General features: G+C 41.3%; 1 pseudogene; it reads left to right on the top strand.

Annotated features, from left to right (window-relative positions):
* LOC145393842 (heparan sulfate glucosamine 3-O-sulfotransferase 6-like) overlaps window positions 1–20196 on the top strand; it is a 65017-nt pseudogene extending 44821 nt beyond the window's left edge.
* Window positions 20197–21228: the final 1032 nt, after the last annotated feature.

The following is a 21228-nucleotide window of genomic DNA, read 5'->3' as shown; positions in this document are numbered from 1 at the left end:
CAAAGCAAGTTTGATTTTTTTTTTTCGATTTAAATGTGGAAGTTCTTCCAATAAAACCCGCTAACTTGTTTCCAAATTTAACCACATCGTTGCACTGCTTGCTCGGTTTTAGGTCATTTGGTATAATCACACCTACATCCTTTTCATTGTCTGTGCTTGATAACGGGATATTGTTCATTTTGTAATTCACATGGTTGTTGTTATTTTCAACATGAAGTACTTTGCATTTTTTTTTAAGTTGAATTTCAATTGCCATTTTTCTTCCCAGCTTCCCAAAGTATTAAGGTTATTTTGTAACAGCTGTAACTGTAACGTTGACGTTACGTTATTGGTAAATTTAGTATCATCTGAAAATTTGGATATTTTACAATTTAAACCCTCATCTATACCGCTTATGTAGATAATAAAAAGAGTCGGTCCAAGTACTGAGCCCTGGGGAACGCCACTAACCACATTACACCATCTGGATTCCTTCCCAACTATCACAACTCGCTGTTTTTGGTCTGAAAGCCAGTCTTGTAACCATTTCTGCTCATTTCATTCTATCTTCCTTACGAGACACTTGTGAAGGACAGTGTCAAATGCTTTCTTAACGTTGAGGTAGACTATTACCTACTGCTCTAGAGTCGTCATATGATTTGTAAACATCATGGAAGAAGTCCAGTAAGTTAGTTAAGCATGAGCGTCGATGTCTGAGTCCATGCTGCAAGTCTTTGATTATATTATTTTCTTCAAAATAATTAACTGTTTTGTCTTGTGATTGCTTCTATTAATTTGCACGCTACAGACGTTAAGCTGATTGGTCTGTAATTTCCTGAGAGTGACTTATTTTCTTTTTCAAAAATGGTGTTATAATTGCTAGTTTCCATTCACAACGGACTTTACCAGGATTTAACCACATACTGAATAAGACAGAGAATGGCAGCAGTAACTCATTTTTTGCTTCTTTGAGACTTCTCGGTGATGTTTTATCAGGGTCAGGGGTTTTCTTTATGTTTGTATTATTTATGACTGAAAGGATATCGCTATCGTGGATAATATAGTTATTGTGGACTGTGCTATTTGCTTGGTTTATGGATGACAGTAGGCTTCTGGTGGTGCTTCCTACTGTAAAAACAGATGCAAAATAATCATTAAATAGTTCGCAGTTTCAACCTCGTTTTCTGTGTAATTGCTACTGTTCATTTCAAGAGGCCATATTAATATAATCATAACCTTTTTCTTTCTAATGTACCGGTAACAGTAAAATTCTCTAGGATTTGATTTGCACGTGTTAGTAATGTGGATATCCAGTCCTCTCTTGCTTCGTTTCATGTGTCTTTTGATATGCAGTGTAGATTACCATACTCTAATTTAACATCATTATTTTGCTTAGTCTCATATTTATGGTGAGCATGTTTTTGGGCTGTTAAGCTACTTCTAATTTCACTGTACCAAACCTTTTGGTGTATTATTACTAGCTGGATGCCAGTTACATAGTGGTACGCATGACTTTACCACTTCATTAAATTTTTTGGCGAAAGTTACCAATGTTTGGTTTATGTCATCAGTTTCAGTCATTTGCTTTTAATCAGTAGTTGTAATGTAGCGCTCTGAGTCTGGTGAAATCCTTTCTACGATAGTCTGGGACTTTTTCTTTGCTCTGTGTTTCTTTCAGTTTTTCAGTAGTAATATTAAATTGTATAATTAAATGATCACTGGAACTAAACTTAGATCCAGTTATTACATTGTTAACTAGGTTATCATTTGTAGTTAAGATGATGTCTACAATATTGTTTCTTCCCATTTGGTATTCTACATGTTGGTAGAGGGCGCTTTCTTGAAGATTCATGTAAATCTTTTTTCCTGAGTATGCAGTTAGTGGTTCACCCCACTTTGTTACTTGTAGATTAAAGTCACCAAAAATTACACTATACTCCTGAGAACAAATGTCCGGAATTTGATCATAAAGTTTTTCATATGTATCAGTTGTCTGTGCTGGAGGATGGTAGACAAGACATACACTCATTTTATGTGATTTAATACTCAGCTGGTAATACTGGGTTTGGATAGCACAAGGGGTGGAGACTAGTTTTCACGTATAGTAAAACACCACCACCAGCTCGGTGTTGTCACTCACAACTGAAAATATTGTACCCTGTTAATGAGTATTCTGCTAAAAAGTCATGGTCAGATGTGTTAATCCACAACTCTGTGATACCAACAATGTCATAATTATCCAGGTAAATATGAGATTCTAAATCCTCAAATTTCTTGCATAGACTATGTGCATTAACAAAGCAGATTCTAATTCTGTCCCAAACAGTCAGATGACTGACTTTACGGGTATTTGCACTGCTCCCAGACTCTGAGCGTTTTTTTTTTTTTTTTTTTTTTTGAAGATGGCAACTTTATTATGTAAAAGTCTACCTAGCTGTGCAGCTCCTACCGAGTTCAAATGGAGACCATAATTCTGGAAAAGAATATGTTGCTCATAGAAGTGGTCTCACAGATTGACAAAGTCTAGAGGTTTGAGATGGTTATTTGTGCTGAAGGCCTTATCATAGAAACAATTTTCTGCGGTGATCCTTGGGAGTATGCTGGATATTATTACATAAGTGGATTTTGTTTTAAATGGCTTGATCATCTCATGATACTTTGCTAGCAATTCCTCCGATCTGTTGCGCCTCAAATTGTTTGTGCTGACATGAATGATGTAGAGAGTTTTATCATTTGCGTCTTTTGTGACCTCATTGCAGGCTTCTGTAATATCTCATATCTCTCCTCCTGGAAAGCAGTACCTCTTTCTGCTGCTGAAGGCGCGTCCACAAAATTCCTCCAGCTGACCAAGTACAATTGAGTCCCTAATAAACCTTGTTTCTTCAATCTCGTCAAGTGCTACAGCAAGGATCTGGTAGTGATTGCATATAGTTATGGGGAGGTGCTTCCTCACGCCTTTTATTGGTTTTGCACTGTATCTTACTGTAGGAAAAGGGGACGTCACTTGGTGAGGGAAGCACGGAATTGCTGGGTCAGGAAGATCTATCGTTTGTAACTGCCTGATGGGCGGCGGCTGGTACGGGCTCGGATTGCACGCGTCTTCCCATTTGAGTACTGTCTTTGACTCCTACATTTGCTGCTACGAACACTTTCAGTGTCTCAAGCTCTGCCCTCAGTTCCCTGTTATTTCTCTGCAATTCAACTAACCCTTCTTTTAGATCTTTCCTCACGATGAGTAGTTTGCACACAGATGACCAGAAGTAATTCGAAAAATACTGAGGAGCACTCCTGGCAGGTCTTCAACATGGACGGCATTGTGAGAGGTAATATTTCTAAAATACCACAATAAGAAATAATTTTTAAAAACGGGATAAGGATGTTATTACAAATGTATAATTTACCTGTAAATGAAACATTGAATTACTAGGGAAATACACTTCCTATATAGTAACATCCTTTACTAGTGAAAAAGAATAGAAAATCTACTAACAAAGATATTGTCTAACTTACCATGAAATATAAAAAATACACCATAAACTGATTCGCTGAAAAGAATAATAATAGAAAGGTTGGAAAAATAAAAACAGAACTTAGTTTCACTCAGCAAACAATTGTTTATACAGTGAATATATAAACCATTTTACTGGTGAAACAACATCCACGCAGTTAACACACAGTTGTATCTTTGTATACAAGAGAGTGCTAATCAGTTCCACCAAAACAGCAAGCAACCAATTATACAGTAATGTGGCCTTACAGTGCCAAGTGTAAACAGCTGATGGTGGGAAAACAGTCTAAAAAAAAGCAAAAGAAAGCTCTATTTGGCGAATATATTTACATTATACTAACACTCTTTACTAGTAAGAAAAGTTAATCTACCTGCTATGATACTGCTCTAACTTACCTTGAGCTGTGGGGAAAATACACTATAAAATGACTGAGAATATCAGAATAAAGGGTGGGAAAATGATTTTAAAAAAGGCAGAAAAACAGACAAAACAACTGGACAGATGCATGATTCACACCTTTAACACGCTCATAAACTTTTGCATGCAAGGTACTGTAATACTTAACACGGGAGAAATATAACTAAGTCTCTTATACACAGATCTATTCATTTTCACAACATGATTCACACAACATGGTTGTTAAATCACTGGGTAGGGAAGAGCACTGGGGAACACATCTGAACTCCATGGCAGCTGGAGGAGGAGGGAGAGGAGAAGAAGAAGAGAAAAATGTAGAAGAAGACAGGAAAATATACAAGAGAAAATAAAGAAAGAAGAAGAATGATTACGAGCACTGGAGGAAAGAGGAAAACGAAGAGGAAGAGGAACGAAGAATAAAAAAAAAATGAGGAACATGGGAGAGAGGAAACGAGAAGGGGGGAGGTAGGAGAAATGATGCTTTAATAACAGAATGACAACAAAGAGATGATGATTATGATGATAACATTTATGTTGAAAAGATCATATTACCTCTCTTGTAAAATCTATTTCCATGAGATTAGATGTGCTAAGCAAACTCTGAGCCCCCTTTACCCCTGCACAGTTGTTGACTTCATACACGGGTTTAATTCTCCCCTATGTAGAGTACAACTCTCATGCGTGGGGAGGCTCCCCACATACAGTTCTTCTCAACAAGGTGGAGGCAAAGGCTTTTCGTCTCATTAACTCTCTTCTTCTTACTGGCCCTCTTTAACCTTTGTCCCTTCACCGCACTGTTGCATCTTATCTCCTCTGTATTGTTATTTCAATGGTCACTGCTCCTCTGAGCTGTCTACTTGCATCCCCCCTGCAGCCGCATCGCACCCATTTAGAAGAACACTCTCACCCTTTTCTGTCCAACTCTCTAACGCAAGAATTAACCGTTACTCCCAGTCCTTCACGTATGCAACATGTCAACTCTGGACCTGTCTCCCTTTCTGTATTTCCTATTGCCTATGACCTCCAGTCTTTTAAACACAGTGTGTCCAGGCATTTCAAAATGAACGGATCTTTTATCTGACTTTTTATTATAACCAGCCACGATAGCGAAGCTGGTATTGTTTTCAGTTTGACTGTGTGTCTGTTAGCATGATAACTTCACAACCGCTTAAGATATCATCCCAAAATTTTACAGATGTATAATAGGAAAAAAAAAAAAAAAAAAGATCACGAGTTTGAAACAGAAAGTAGGTCAAGGTCTGTTACCACGATAACTTCGCAACCGCCCAAGATATCATCACAAAATTTTACAGGTGTATAGTAGGGATGAATATCCGCCTCGAGTTCGAAATTGGTGAAAGTAGGTCAAGGTCAAGATCATATTCCGAGCCACGCTAGATATGTATCAGCTCGTTGCTGGTGTGATTCCCCCTTTGGGGGACCTCGTCTTTTTTTTTTTTTTGTTGAAAGGAACAATTTCCGGGCTTCTAGCGTTTTCTTTCTATTTCTATGCATAAAATAAATAATGATAATGATACCAGAAATAATAATAATAATTATGATAATAATAATCATAATAATAATAATAATACTAATAGTAAAATAATAATAATAATAATAATAATAATAATAATAATAATAAAATGTAGAGGCCCCTCCCAAGGGGGAAATCACACCAGCCGCGAGCTGATGCATATATAGCGCAGCTTGGAATATGACCTTGACCTTAACTTACTTTCACCAATTTCAAACTCATAGGAGATTTTCATCCCTACTACACACCTGTGAAGTGTTGTGATGATATCTTGAGTGGTTGCAAAGTTATCATGGCAACACGCACACAGACCTTGGCCTAATTTCACCAATTTCAAACTCATAGATTTCCATCCCTCTTACACATCTGCAAAGTTTTGTTTTGATATCTTGAGCGGTTGCGAAGTTATCGTGGTAACAGACACACAGGCCTTGACCTACTTTCACCCATTTTGCACTCGTGATAGACTTTTTTTTTTTCCAACTACATACCTGTAAAATTTTATGATATCTTGAGCGGTTGTGAAGTTATCGTGCTAACAGAAACACGGACAGAGATGGAAAGAAGGGCAGACAGACAAATTTAAAACAATACCAGTATTGTTATCATGGCTGATAACTAAGAGAGAGGTGGAAGGTGTGTGCAAGATATTCACAGACAAGATCTGTACAGCATGTGAGACGGTGTGTAGGATGATGAGACGGCGAAAAGGGGTGCAAGGAATAACATGATGGAATGAACTGGTGAGACAAGCGCAAAAGAAGAAAGCATTATGGTGAGAGGATGGGAAGCAGGGGCATGGTGGAAGTTGAGAGACAGAAGAGAGAGTTATATGTAGAGAGAAAGAGACAGGTGAAAAGATTAGTAAGAGTAAGAAGAGAGTGGATGAGGAATTTGGAAGGAATTTAAGTGTAAAGTGGATTGAATGTAACTAGATGTTCTGGAAAGAGGTAAAGAGGGTATGACAGGGTGACAAAGAAATTAGTTGGAGAGTGAAAGGTAAAAATGGTAGATTGCTAGTGGAGAAAGGAGAAAAGTGAGCAGATGGAAACAACACTTTAAGGAACAGTTTAACATAGAGAATGAAAGTAATGTGAGTGTACGTGGGTGAGTAATGGCTGGGAGAAGAAGGGAGGTGAGAAGGAAGAGATCAGTAGGATGGAGGTAGTGGAAGTAATGATAAAAATGAAAATGGGGAATGCCCCAGGAATTTATGGACTGTGTAGTGAAATGCTGAAACAACGGGGAGAGATGGTAGTAGAATGAATTTGGAAGATGTGCAGATTGGCCTGGGAGGAAGATAGAGTCCCGGAGGATAGGAAGGTAGGTATACTGTAATTATTCCCCTGTACAAAGGAAAAGGGGAAGAAGAAGTGTTTTGTAATCATAGGGCGTTTGTCATCTTCGTGTAATAGGAAAAGTATATGGTAGGATACTTACTGAAAGAGTTAGGGAAATAACAGAGGAATTAGTCAGAGACGAACAGGCAGGTTTTATGTAGGAAAGAGGTTGCTTAGATCAGATATTCATTCTTAGGTCCTCAGTGGAAAAGTTTCTAGAGAAGGGAAAGAAGTTGTATGAGGCCTTCATGGATTTGGAGAAAGCATATGTCAGGGAGGATAGACAAAGAATGTGGAAAATATTAAGAATATGATGAGTAAATTGGATGTTGCTGAATGCCGTGGAGGGTATGTATGAGGGAGCTAAGGCTGCAGTGCGTGTGGATGGTGAACTGAGATAATTTTTCCATCCGAATGTTCGATTGAAACAGGGAAATGTTATGTCTCCATGGTCGTTCAGTCTGTACATGGATGGGGGTTATAAATGAGATTCAAGGTAGGGCAGTGGATGTTGAAGCATCCCTAATGAGAAAGGGCAGTGTTTGGAAACTCCCTATACTGCTGTTTGCAGATGATACTGTACTGTTAAGCGAAGATGAAGGGCGACTGCAAGGCTTGGTGAATGAGTTTGGGAGAATGTGTAAGAAACGGAATCCAAGGGTGAATGTAGGAAAAGTAAAGTTATGATCGTCGAGAGAAATGAAATCAGTGAATGTACTGTTAGGTTGCATGATGAGGAAATTGAAAATGTAAGTGCGTTTAAGTGCCTGGGTAGTGTGATGAGTAAGAAATGGAAGTTTGGAGGGTAAAGTGCTTGAAAGGGTACAACAAGGAAGAAAGGTTGATGGTTCTTTGAAAGAAGTGATAAGAAGAAGGGAAGTGAACATGGAAGTAAAAAAGTTGCTGCATGGTAGTATTTTGATACCAACTCTAATGTATGGAAGTGAAGCTTGAACCTTGTTGGAGGGACACAAGCGAAGCATGAGAGCAGTGGAAATCAGTTATTTGATGGGAGCATGTGGAGTTACATGGAGAGACAGACTGACAAATGAGGACGTGAAGGAGCACTGTTTTATGGATATGATAGAAAGCTTTTGGAGAAATACACTGAGGTGGTTTGGCCATGTGGAGAGGAAGGAGAGCGAGAGGCTAGCAAGGAGAGTGTGTGTGAGTAAGGTGAAGGGGGGAGAGGGAGGGGAAGGCGAAGGATGAGATGGAGGGATGGGTGGAGAGGTATATGAGAGAGGGATGTGTGAGCTGGGAGCAGGACAGTGAAATGGCGGGGGACAGGACGACATGGAAGCAATTTATTTGTGGCTACCCCCTACGGGATGAAGGGGTCTGGCAATACATAGACACATAGATTATTATTATGGTTGTTATTATTATTATTATTATTTTATTATTATTATTGTTATTATTATTATTATTATTATTATTATTATTATTATTATTATTACATTAAGAAAAAAAAGAAGAAACTGTAGATAATAATAATAATGATGATGATGCCTAACATTACCAGTAAAATAATATAATAAATCTGTCTACCACCAGACAGTTTCAATTCACCCCAGAAAAATTAGAGAATGAAAATGGGTTAGGCTGTGACTTAGAAAATGTTAATATTTGGCTAGAGAGGGAACTGGTATAGTCAGAAATAGGAAAGAGAGAGAGAGAGAGAGAGAGAGAGATTTCCCCCCCTCCGACATTCATATCTTCAGGCAAGATCGTTCTTTCACGGCCCAAACTTTCTCAAACAGTTCTCCAGATATGCCTAGGATCTCTCTCTCTCTCTCTCTCTCTCTCTCTCTCTCTCTCTCTCTCTTTCTCTCTCTCACACACACACACACACACACACACACACGCACACACACACTAACCCCTCCTCCTTATCTCCCTCTCTCACTAACTTCCCCTTCTTCCTTCCCTCCCTCACTAACTCCCCCTCCTTCCTTCCCTCCCTCACTAACTCCCCCTCCTTCCCTCATTATCTCCCTCTCCCTCATTTACCCTTCCTTCTTCCCTCCCTCCATTAATATTTCTCCCTCTTTCACTAACCCTCCCTTCTTCCTTCCCTCACTAACTCCCCCTCCTAACTCCCTCTTCCTCATTTACCCACCCTCCTTCCCTCTCTCATTCACTTACCCCACCTCCCTCCCTCCCTCACTAACCCTCCCTCCCTCCCTCCCTCCCTTCCTCACAGGAGTAAGCTGCCGCTGAGCCTGGCGTGGAAACTGACGGTGGAGAAGACGCCGGCGTACTTCACCAGTGCAGGGGTGCCAGCCAGGGTGAAACAAGACCCGCCTGGTGCCAAACTCCTGCTGGTGGTGAGGGACCCCGTCACCAGGGCGCTGTCTGACTACACGCAGAGTCTTAGGTGAACCACGGGCAGGCAGGGTGAGGCAGGGGCAGGCAGGGTGAGGCAGCGGTAGGCAGGGAAATTCAGAGGGACGATTTTGGGATGCGACAGATAATTCCCTTTTTGCGATTTCTGCTTGTGGTGCTAAATTCGGGTGACCAGACAAACCAGATAGGCAGGGAGAGGACAGGAGAGGTAGAGTGAAGCGTGGGGAGTCATGAGTGAGGCAGAGGAAGACAGGACTAAAGAGGGACATTTAGGGTGCCGAGGTTTGGATGGAACCAAACTTTACAACTTCTAAATTTCTGATGGTGTACGAAACCACGATGCCAGGCTAAACAGGGAGACAAGGGGCGGTATTTCCGTGTGGTTATCAAGCTTACTTACACCTCTTCCTTATCGGTTTATTTCTGATTCTGTCACGTTAATAAATTCTTGTGTGTTGTTCATGCATTCTCCTTCAATATTAACAGGATATGAGATGCAAAAGTGAGGAAATTAGTGGATAGTTTGAAAGACAAATTGCTAAGGAAAATGTTCTGGGAAGCCTCTTTACCCGACGGAAGTATTGACCAGAGAGAGGCCAAGGAAAGCTTGGAGAGGTATGGTGGAGGCAATATACGCAAAAAAGGCAGAGAAAAGAAGATGGCCCGAATTCTGAGAGCGACAGCCCCTTGCTACTTGTAAATTTCTGTTGGTCCTCAGGCAAAGAAGGGATGAGGATGGGAAGGGGCTAAAAGAGGCAAGGAGAAAGTAGGTAGAGGCAGGGTAAGGCAAGGAGGTGCACGGGAAGGCAGGGGCAGGCAGAAAAATACTGGAGGACGAATTTGTGATGTGACAAGACACTTACCTCTCTGGTGTTGACATCTGCTGGTGGTCTAACATCAGGCAGGTGAAACAGAGGGTGGTAGGGTGAGGTAGGAAGAGGCAGGGTAAAGTAGGAAGAGGCAGGGCGAGGCAGGAAATGAGGCAGAAGTTAGGAGAGGCACAGGAAGGTAGGGTGTGATTTAGAGAGGCTGGGCTAGGTAGGGAAATGAGAGGGAAACTAGGAGAGGCAGGGGAAGGTAGGGTGAGATTGGGAGAGACAGAGTTAGGTAGGAAAAGGTAGGGTTTGGTCGGGAGAGGCCGGTTTAGGTACGGAGAGGCAGGGTGAGGTAGGAAAGGAGACATAAGGCAGGAGAGGCAGCGGAAGGAAGGGCGAGGTAGGGAGAGGCGGGATGAGGCAGGGAGATGAGAGGGAAGCTGGGAGAGGCAGATGGAGGTAGGGTGATGCAGGCGAGGAAGGGTAGACAAGTGAGGAAGCTGGGTGGGTGGGGGGGGAGGGATGGACAAAGTATATACACTGACGTTAGAAGGATCACAGAGGAGAGGGAAGAGGAAGGAAAAGAACGGGAGGGAAGAGAAGGAAGGAGGAGGGAATGTGGGGGAAGAGAGAATGGAGAGAAGATAAGGAGGAAGGAAAGGCGAGAAAGGAGGTAAGGAAAGTGAGAAAAGGAAGAAGTGAGGACACAGAAGGGAGAAGGAAGAGAAAGGAGGGAAGGAAAGGGAAGATATTATGCACTAAAAAAGCAGGGAAGAGGAGGGAAAGAAAAGGAAGAGAGAGAGAGAGAGAGAGAGAGACAGACAGACAGACAGACAGACAGACAGACGGACGGACAGACGGAGACAGGGACAGAGACGGAGAAGGAGAAAGAGAGAGAGAGAGAGAGAGAGAGAGAGAGAGAGAGAGAGGGGAAAATGAAAAAAACAAGAGGGGGAAGGCTGGAAGAGGCACAGAAGAGGAAAGACGAGGGGAGGAAGAGGAGACAGGGGAGAATGTGTTAGTGAGACGTTAAAAATGAAAGTGAGGGAAACGAGGGGCAAGAGAAGAGGAAAGAGTGGAGAAATAGAGAGAGAGAGAGAGAGTGTGGGGGGGGGGGAAGAGCAAGAGCGTGAGGTATCTAACGAAAACAAAGACAGAGAGATGCAAACACTCACGACAGAAGAACCTGCGAAGGAAGGAAGGAAGCAAAAAAGGAGGGAAGGAAGGAGGGAAAGATAATAGGAGAAGGAAGGAAAGAGAGAAAAGGAGAAGGAGGGAAGGATAATAGGAGAAGGAAGGAAAGAGAGAAAAGGAGAAGAAGGGAAAGAGAGAAAATGAGAAGGACGGAAAGAGAAAAAAGTGAAGGAAGAGAAGGAGATGGGAGGTGGGAGAGGAAGGGAAGAAGACCGACAGAAGGAGAAAAAAGGGAAAGAGAGTGAAGAGAAAGTGAATGGAAGGATACAAGGAAAGAAAAAAGAATTGAATTCAAGAGAAGAGATAAGAATGAAGGGCAGGGGTAAAGCGAAGGGAAGAGAAGGGAAGGGACGGGATGGAAAAGGAAAGAAAATGGAAGGGCAGGAGAGGAGAGGAGAGGAGAGGAGAGGAACAGAGAAGAGAGGAGAGAAGAACAGAGAAGAGGAGAAGAGAGGAGAGGAGAAAAGAGAAATGATTAGAGAAGAGGCAATTGAGATAGATTAGTAGACTGATAAACTGATAACTAGGTGGATGTATATATATATATATATATATATATATATATATATATATATATATATATATATATATATATATATATATATATATATATATATATACACACACACACACACACACACATATATATATATATATATATATATATATATATATATATATATATATATATATATATATATATATATATAGCCACAAACAAATCGCCTCCATGTCGCCCGGTCACCAGCCATTTCACTGTCCTGCTCTCAGATCAAACATCCTTCTCTCATATACCTCTCCACTCGATCCCTCCATCCCATCCTTTTTCTCCCCCTGCCTCGTCACCTGTCCTCCTCACTCACATTCACGCAATTCGTTGGTCACTCGCTCTCCATCCTTTGCACATGGCCAAACCCCCTCAGTGTATTTCTCCTAATGCTTTCTGTTACATCCACATCCACACCATAACGCCCCTTCACTTCCTCATTTGTCAATCTGTCTCTCCATGTAACTCGACCTGCTCCTCTCAAGTAATTCATTTCCATTGTTCTCATTCTTGACTTGTGCCCTTCCAACAAGGTCCAAGCTTCACTTCCATACGTTGGAGTTGGTATCACATTACTTTCATGCAGCGACTTTTTTACTTCCATGCTCAATTCCCTGTTTCTCATCACTGATTTCAAAGAACCAGCTCCTTGTTGTACCCTCTCAAGCACTTCACCCTCCAAAATTCCATCCTTACTCATCACACTACCCAAGTACTTAAATAAACTCAAATTTTCCATTATCTCATCATCCAACCTCACTGTATGTTCAGTGACTTCATTTCTCTCGAAGACCATAACTTTACTCTTTCTTACATTCACTTATAGATTCCGTTTCTTACACACTTTTCCAAACTCATTCACCAGGCCTTTCAATTCTCCTTCATCTTCACCTAACACCACAGTATCATCTGCAAACAATAGTACACGGAGTTTCCAAACACTGCCCTCTCTCATTAAAGCCGCTCCAACATCCACTGCCTTTCCTTGTATATCTTTTATAACTCCATCCATTTACAGATTGAACAACCATGGAGACATGACACATCTCTGTCTCAGTCCAACATTTGAACAGAAAAAATCCATCAGTTCACTATCCATACGCTCTGCATCCTTAGCACCCTCATACATACTCCTCACTGCATTCAGGAGCTTCCAATTTAATATTTTGCACATTCCTTGCCTCTCTGCAGTGTCATATGCTTTCTCCGGATCCATGAAGGCCGCATACAACTTCTTTCCCTTCTCTAGAAACTTTTCCACTAAAGAACTAAGAATGAATATCTGATCTACGCAACCCCTTCCCTTCCCCAAACCTCCCTGTTTTTCACCAACTATTTCTTCTCTTATTTCCCTAACTGTATTTTATATATATATATATATATATATATATATATATATATGGTGGCAGCATAGGTAGAGAGCCTGCCTGAAGTCCTAATGGACCCAGGTTCGCATCCCGGCTGGGGCAGGGAACAGTTTAAGGATTTGAATTTCCTAAAAAGCAGACTTTTCTGATCTACCAGGTGACCCGCCGACATATCATAAAAGTACCCCAGCTAATACCAGAACACCAGTCCTGTATGAGCAACCCTAGCATGTATTCAGTATGGATGGTGGATGTTAGCGCTGAAGTGGTGACATGTGGAGATGTAGGAGGACTACTGGGCCCCAAGAAGGACTACTGGGACTTGGGAATAGGCCTTTAAGCCTTTGCCCGAAGTCGGACACAATAAATTAATAAATATATACATATCTATATCTATGTATCTATATCTATATCTGTCTGTCTATCTATCTGTCTATCTATCTATATATATATATATATATATATATATATATATATATATATATATATATATATATATATATATATATATATATGTGTGTGTGTGTGTGTGTGTGTGTGTGTGTGTGTATGTAGAGAGAGAGAACGAGAGAGAGAGAGAGAGAGAGGGAGATTAAGGTGAGTAGTTGAAGGAGGCACATAGAGAGACAGACATGAAGACAGTGTGTGATTAAACGGTTGATAATGAATGAGTAACGTGCGTGTGTGAGGAATATACATGCATACGCACATTCATATATACACACGTATATCTAACATACATACATAGAAGCATACATACATTCATACGTACATATAAACATACATACACATATACATATATACATACATACGTTAAAACATAGATAAATACATTGAAGTACACACACATACATTCAAACATACAGAACATATATGCACACATAAAGACGCATATACACACACATACCTACATAATACATACACAATCACGCAGGTAATGTACAATATACAGCACATATACTGAACCACTAACTACCACACTTCCACATATGTAAACACACATATGGCATATATGCACACACAGACACAAACGCACATACAAACTACGTATTCACACATCATTCCTCTCTCTCTCTCTCTCTCTGTTGCCCGTGTGTTTATGTATGTATGTCTGTGTATGTATGTATGTACGAAGTTATCTATCTCTGTCTGTCTATGCATGTGTGTATGGATGGCTGGATGGATGCATCTATCTGTCTATATATGCAAGTATCCATCTGTCCATTTAATCATTCAGTCTCTCTCTCTCTCTCTCTCTCTCTCTCTCTCTCTCTCTTTCTCTGTCTGTCTTTATCTATCTATCAGTCTATCTAACTCAGCCAGTTAGTCCTACCTCTAAAGTGCAAGCATGCAGAATCATTTACGTTCACTTACACTTCCTCATACATCAAACACACACACACACACACACACACACACACACACACACACACACACACACACACACACACACACACACACACACACACACACACACACACACACATACACACACACGAAAGAAATAAGTAAGAGAACAAGGGAGGGAAAGAGAGAGAAGGTGGGAGGGTGAAGAGCTAGAAAGGAAGAGGGGAAAGGAGGAGGGAATGAAAAACGGATGGAGAGGAAAGATGAAAGTAAGAGAGGGTGGAGGAAGGGAAAGAGGCAGAGGAAGAGATGGAGAGAAAGGAAGAAAAGAGGGAGGAAGAGGGAGGAAAGCCTTCCTTCACACAGCCTGACACCATCATGTCTTTGCTCACAACTTAGCTCTCTCTCTCTCTCTCTCTCTCTCTCTCTCTCTCTCTCTGCCGTAAGGTTAGCAAGATTACGAGAGGGACGCTAAGCCACCGTCACACAAGATAGGGCCACATTATAGCCACTTTTCAGGGTCACACAAGATTGAGCTGTATCAGGTAAATAATATATCAGACACAGATATACCAGAGTAATATTCCAGCCTCTGAGATACATCATTTTCATTGTGGTTACACCAGAACCAGCAATAGTACACTGCAAAATACCACAGTACCACACCACAGCACCTTACCATACCCCTAGATATCTGACTTCTGCACATCCTTTCCTTCCACTATAATAATCACAATAATTTGAGGTGGTGAATGTGGCAGGTGGCTGCAGTAAGCACAGGTGGCTGAAGTAAGCACTGGTGGCGGCGTGCGTTGGATGTGCTGATGTTGATGTGGCGTGTTCGGGGCCGTCCAGCTTGGGATGGGGGCAAGTACACCCACAACATCTTACCCCCAACACAATACATCCTTATCTTTAGTAGCCCAGTAAAAGTAGGCTGGTAAACTTGCTGCAAATATATACAGCACGCCGGCTATCTCCTTCTGCCCCTCCATCAGGCACAAAATTCCACAAAATCACACACGGCCACAAACTGTCACCCTCTACAGTAACATCGTTCTCTCTTCTATAGTAAAGCTTAATATTTCCTCACCTTGCTGCAGTAAACACAAGTGGCGTCGTGCGTTCGATGAGCTGGCGTTCGTGAGGGCGTCCCCGGGCCTGGTCAACTCGGAGTGGGGGCCAATCAGCGGGGGTTTGTACGCCAGACACCTACAGCGATGGCTGGACTACTTCTCCAGGTCCGCCATACACGTCGTCAGTGGAGAGAATCTTATACGGGACCCAGCCGCTGAGCTCTGCAAAGTGCAAGTGAGTTTTTGGTTTCTTTCCAGTGACTTGCAGTATTTTTGAGTGAGTATGGGTATATTTGGTTAAGTCTGATTTGGTCTGAGTTACTTTGGGTAATTTTGACTTGATCTAATGAGTCTGGGTAAGATGAAGGAAGCAGGGCTTTAGAGGGAGCTGGCTAGAGGGAGTAACAATCCCTATTTTGGGCAGTTCAGTTATTGCACATAGTGAAAGAACAATGCTTGTGCCAAAATATATGCTTTATCTTCCTGCATCTTACAGCACTTGCACTTGTCATCATTATTGTACTACTGTGTCTAATGCAAATAAAAAACATTTTTAATCTGACTATTTGATTGGGCTTACTAGTTATTCTACTAATGATCGCGGCCCCCCTCCAAAGTGCTGGATCTGGCCTTCTAGGAGTTGGTTTTGATAAGTCTTGGTTTGGATGCTTGGGTCTGTGTATATGTGTGCAAATTTTAGCGAGCTTATTACATTCACACTCACAAATATAAAGTGGATGGTATATTTGGTTCAGTGCACGCTCGTGTGCGTTTGTGTGAACAAAACAACTCAAAGGGATTTTACTCGACTTTAAACTTCGTGAATGGGCTGAGGGTCAGTCAACAGGATGATCTACTGTATTTTAGAACAATAGGTCATTGCTGAAGGACACAAGGTTAGGTAAAAATCTGACCAAGATTGGTAAATTAAAAATTTAAATCTTATTTAGACAAAACTTGGCAGAAGGGTTGAGGGTAAGGCAAGAGGGAAACAGTTCGATTTTGGGAACAATGAGTCAAATGTCAAGGTCACAGGACAAGGTCAAATTTCGATCCGTGTGTCTGTGTGTGAACAAAATAGCTAAAACAGCTTTGATGCGATATGGACCTAACCTTGCGGAAGGGTTGATGATCAGCCATGGTACTATATAATTCAGAATAATAGGACAAAGGTAAAGGTCACACAGTAAAGTCAATTCAAACGGCTTATATTTGATTTACACCATTTTTTGTAGAAGGTAAGGTAAGGATAAAGGGACTAGATTTTGAGAACAATTTATTAGTCACAGGGCAAGATCAGCCTAATCAGCTCTGATACAATTTGAACCAAACATGGTGGAAGGAATATGGGTCAGGCAAGAATGAAGTAACTCGACCTGGAGAGTAAATCGAATTGTCAGTGTCACATGGTAAAATCAGATGTACAGCCATTAGATGGAGTGGGAAGATAGGTGTTGCACTCTCTGAGTGTTCTATATTGTTTTGATTTTGTTTAGTTTGTAAGTAATTTGGTTAAAACTGGCCTGATTTGGTTTGGGTGACTTGGGGTTGGTTTGGTTAAGTCTGCTTGGATCTGGTTTGGTTTGGGTGACTTAGAGTTGGTTTGGTTAAGTTTGGTGACGTTTGGTTTGGTTTGGATGACTTGGAGTTGGTTTGGTTAAGTTTGGTTTGGTTTGGGTGACTTGGAGTTGGTTTGGTTAAGTTTGGTTTGGTTTGGGTGACTTGGAGTTGGTTTGGTTAAGTTTGGTTTGGTTTGGGTGACTTGGAGTTGGTTTGGTTAAGTTTGGTGGGTTTGGTTTGGTTTGGGTGACTTGGAGTTGGTTTGGTTAAGTTTGGTTTGGTTTGGGTGACTTGGAGTTGGTTTGGTTAAGTTTGGTGGCTTTGGTTTGGTTTGGGTGAACTGGTATTGGGTGGTGTGGTGTTGGTCTGGTTAACCCTTTAGAGGTCAATGTTTTTCCCTCAGGTAAACAAAGTTGTCTTAATAATGCCTGATGGTTTTATTCAGCTTTACAGAGACCCTCTTAGTTAAGGTGTTAACCCCTTCACTACCATGACGTATTTTTTAGTTCTGTTGCCGCCAGAAGATATTATTCAGAGTAGGAGAGGCTTTGTGTACTGGAGGGGTTGGATGCAGCCTTTACTAACCCCTTCACTGATAGCTGAATAAAATCGTTCAGAGGCAGCATTAGTAAACTAAACTAGTGCGTTATTACGAGGCAGCGAGCGACGTTTGCACTCAAATGAGTTTGGAAATGAGCGTCCCGGTCCGACCCGGCCTGACCAAGCATGACCCAACCTGACAGTCACGCTATGCAGAAGCTAATGACTATACTTCTGTATGAAGTAGAGTTAAGATTCTTTCTGCATGTGATACATTCGTTCAGTAATGTTTTTTATCATTTAAAAACTCACCCATAAAGGAGTAGGAACCCCTTGGAATCTCGCGTTTTTTGAGGAAGTGCTCGGCTGTAATCAGTGAACACTTCAAGTACGAAATAAAAAAAATAAAAAATCCGTCGTGACAATGCTATTGTGCATCAATTCTAGCAATTAAATAATGGAGATTCCTCCCATAATCTTATATCAGAGGGTTATTGTGATAACATGGCGCTCCCTCGCTCGTCACGCCTCACAAAGCGCACTTTACTGGTGGCAGTAGAGGGTTAAGGTTAGGACTAGGGTGGGGAGTGGTTGTAAAGGTTGAGGTTGTGAGTTGGAATGAGATTGGCTGGGTTGGGATGAGATGGATGGGATCGATTCACTATGCCTGCTGTCTCCCACTCCTCCCTCCCTTCCTTCCTGCCTTCCATCCTTTGTCTCCTCTCTTTCTTCCCTCTTCTCATTTCTCCTCCCTTCCTTTCTTCTCTCTCTCTCTCTCTCTCTCTCTCTCTCTCTCTCTCTCTCTCTCTCTCTCAAAATAAGTAAAAATCAAAATGATCATGGCTTCGATCCCCAATAAGATTTGTTGTGACCCCAGGCCGTCCAGCTCAACAAGTTCATTGCAGTCCCATTGACGAGAACTTGGCTTGGGTCTCTCTCTCTCTCTCTCTCTCTCTCTCTCTCTCTCTCTCTCTCTCTCTCTCTCTCTCTTGTGTAGCAGCACTGACATTTTTGTTTTCTGTCTGTCTGTCTGTCAAGCTGGGGTCTACAAGGGATGTTTATCTATCCGTTTATCTGAGGTTTTCCAGGTTGAAATGTGTGTAAAAATTCAGATGGTTTTTCCCGGGCAAATTGATAAAGTTATATGAGATGCATTTTGATCCGTTATGGAGGTACAGTTACTGATGATGTTATGGTGAACCAGCAGTAAGCGTCAAATATGCGTTGATGATGATGTTATGGTGAACCAACAGTAAGCGTCAAATATGCGTTGATAATGATGTTATGGTGAACCAGCAGTAAGCGTCAAATATGCGTTGATGATGATGTTATGGTGAACCAGCAGTAAGCGTCAAATATGCGTTGATGATGATGTTATGGTGAACCAGCAATAAGCGTCAAATATGCGTTGATAAACACTGTATTGCGTGTGTGCAGTGATATGGTGAGTGTTTGATGGGGATGGATGGCAGCCTGATTACACACGTGCTGGCGGCTTGTACGTTATTGGCGGGGGTAACTTAAATAATCATTGCTAACTTTATGTGTCTGAATGTCAGTCCGTCTGTCTGTCTGCCACTATATATAAATTTATCTACGCTAAAGTAACCTCCTGTCGGGAGAAGTAAATCCAAAATGGCAGTTGAAACAACCCCGGCAACAACTGTCACCCTTGTCTGTAAACAGCCAGGTGTGCGAGTGCACGTGTGTGCATATTTGTATGTGTATGGATTTGTACACAAAGCTGACATTTTTGTCCTTCTGCTTATCCACCAAGGTAAGAGACAGATGTTGCCATCACTTGTGCCATATCGGTGTCCTTCTGACACACGGTATTCCAATACCACAGTGATTAATACACTCTTCTCTCCCTCAACAGGAATTCCTTGGCCTAGGTAGGGTAATCACAGGAAAAACACTTCTTCATTGTCAACAAAGGGTTTCGATACCTGGTAAAGAGAGAGAAGAGTTGGCGACTGCACTGCCTAAGGTCATCTTAGTCATAGAAAACACTTCTTCAATAAATTCATGTAAATCTATTGGTCTATCCATTTATCTGTCCACCTATCCATGAATGACACAAACTAACACACTACCATTTCTCAACAGGTATTCTCTAAAGCATACAGTCACTGCAGAAAAGCCCTAATATACTATCCGCCCTCCAATTTATGTATTCATATTCCTCATGTAAAGATTTATGTTTCAGATTCAAAACTAACACTCTGTCATCTTCCAACAGGAATTCCTTCGGCTGTGCAATGTAGTCGCAGAAAAGCACATCTGATAAATTGACTATCCACCAATCTATGTATTCAAATTCCTTATGAATATAAACTGGTATGTATGTTTCCATTTCAAAACCATTTCTCCACCATCTCTCAATAGGAATTCCTTGGGCTTCGCAAGGTAATCACGGAGAAGCACTTTTTCTTCAACGTAACCAAGGGGTTTCCGTGTCTGGTAAAGAGAGAGAAGACGGGCCGGCCACACTGCCTAGGATCATCGAAGGGTCGATCCCACCCACCAGTCTCACAGGCCACACTCAACACCCTCAGGGACTTCTACAGGCCATTCAATTTTAAATTCTACAAGATGGTCGGACAGAACTTTCGGTGGTAGTGATTGGAAGCTCTGAGATAGTGATGAAGGTGTTTCGAGAGAGAAATGCCTTCAAAGACTTCTAGAAAATGGTATAAATGATTCAAAAGCCATGAAAGACTCCTATATGTGATTGAATTTTAAGTTCTGCAAGATGGTGGGGCAGAACTTTAGGGGGCAGTGATTTGACGAGGATAACGAGAGAGGTTTGAAGTTATAACATGACTAATATTTTGTTGGTTATGTAACGCTACCAAAAACTTCTACAGGTCCTTTTGTTTTAAGTTCTGCAAGATTGTGGGACACAATTTAAGGTGGCAGTGAATCAAAGCTCTGAGACGGTGATAAAATGTGTTTTAATCCAGTAATGCCTTCAAAAACTCCTACAAGATGGTGTTAGTAATACGTAAGCCGTCACAGACTTCTACATGTGATTCAATTTTAAGTCCTACAAGATGGCCGGACAGAACTTTCAGTGGTAGTGATGCATGGCTACAAGAATTGGCTTGAGGTCGTATTCCAAGTTTCTCTGAAGATTTCGTAACACCTCTTTCTAAGTAACTTATTCTCTGCATTACACTTCGGTATCCACTTGTATGATATTGGTGCAGACTAAGGCCCATACATGTGTCGGTTAAGGAAGCTCTCAAACACGTCTTCCTAAGTGATTTACTTTGCTTATTACTCCTTACTAGTCTCTTCTGTGAAACTTAAATCATTTCAATTCTACCATATCCAGCATAAATAACATACCAGTCGATATTAAGTTGCTGAGTCCAAAAATAAATCGCTATGGAGGAGGTGCTAGAGATCTTCCTTAACCGACGAGAATACGGACCTCTCATTAATGAAACGATATAAACAACACAACATACGATGCTAAGGTGTAATATGCTTAATAAATTCATAAGGAAGGGGTGCTTAGACGACTCCTACGCCACTTGGATTACAGCCTTAAGTTTTATCAATAACATAATGCCACCAAAGACTTCTACATGCATATAATTATCAAATTTTACAATAGCATGTTGGAAGAAACTATTACAAGAGACT

This window comes from Coenobita brevimanus, chromosome 25 (genome assembly GCF_032717465.1).
Source record: "Coenobita brevimanus isolate Jiangsu-jjx chromosome 25, ASM3271746v2, whole genome shotgun sequence".
Taxonomy (NCBI): Eukaryota; Metazoa; Arthropoda; class Malacostraca; order Decapoda; family Coenobitidae; genus Coenobita; species Coenobita brevimanus.
This window is presented reverse-complemented; position numbering and strand designations above follow the sequence as displayed.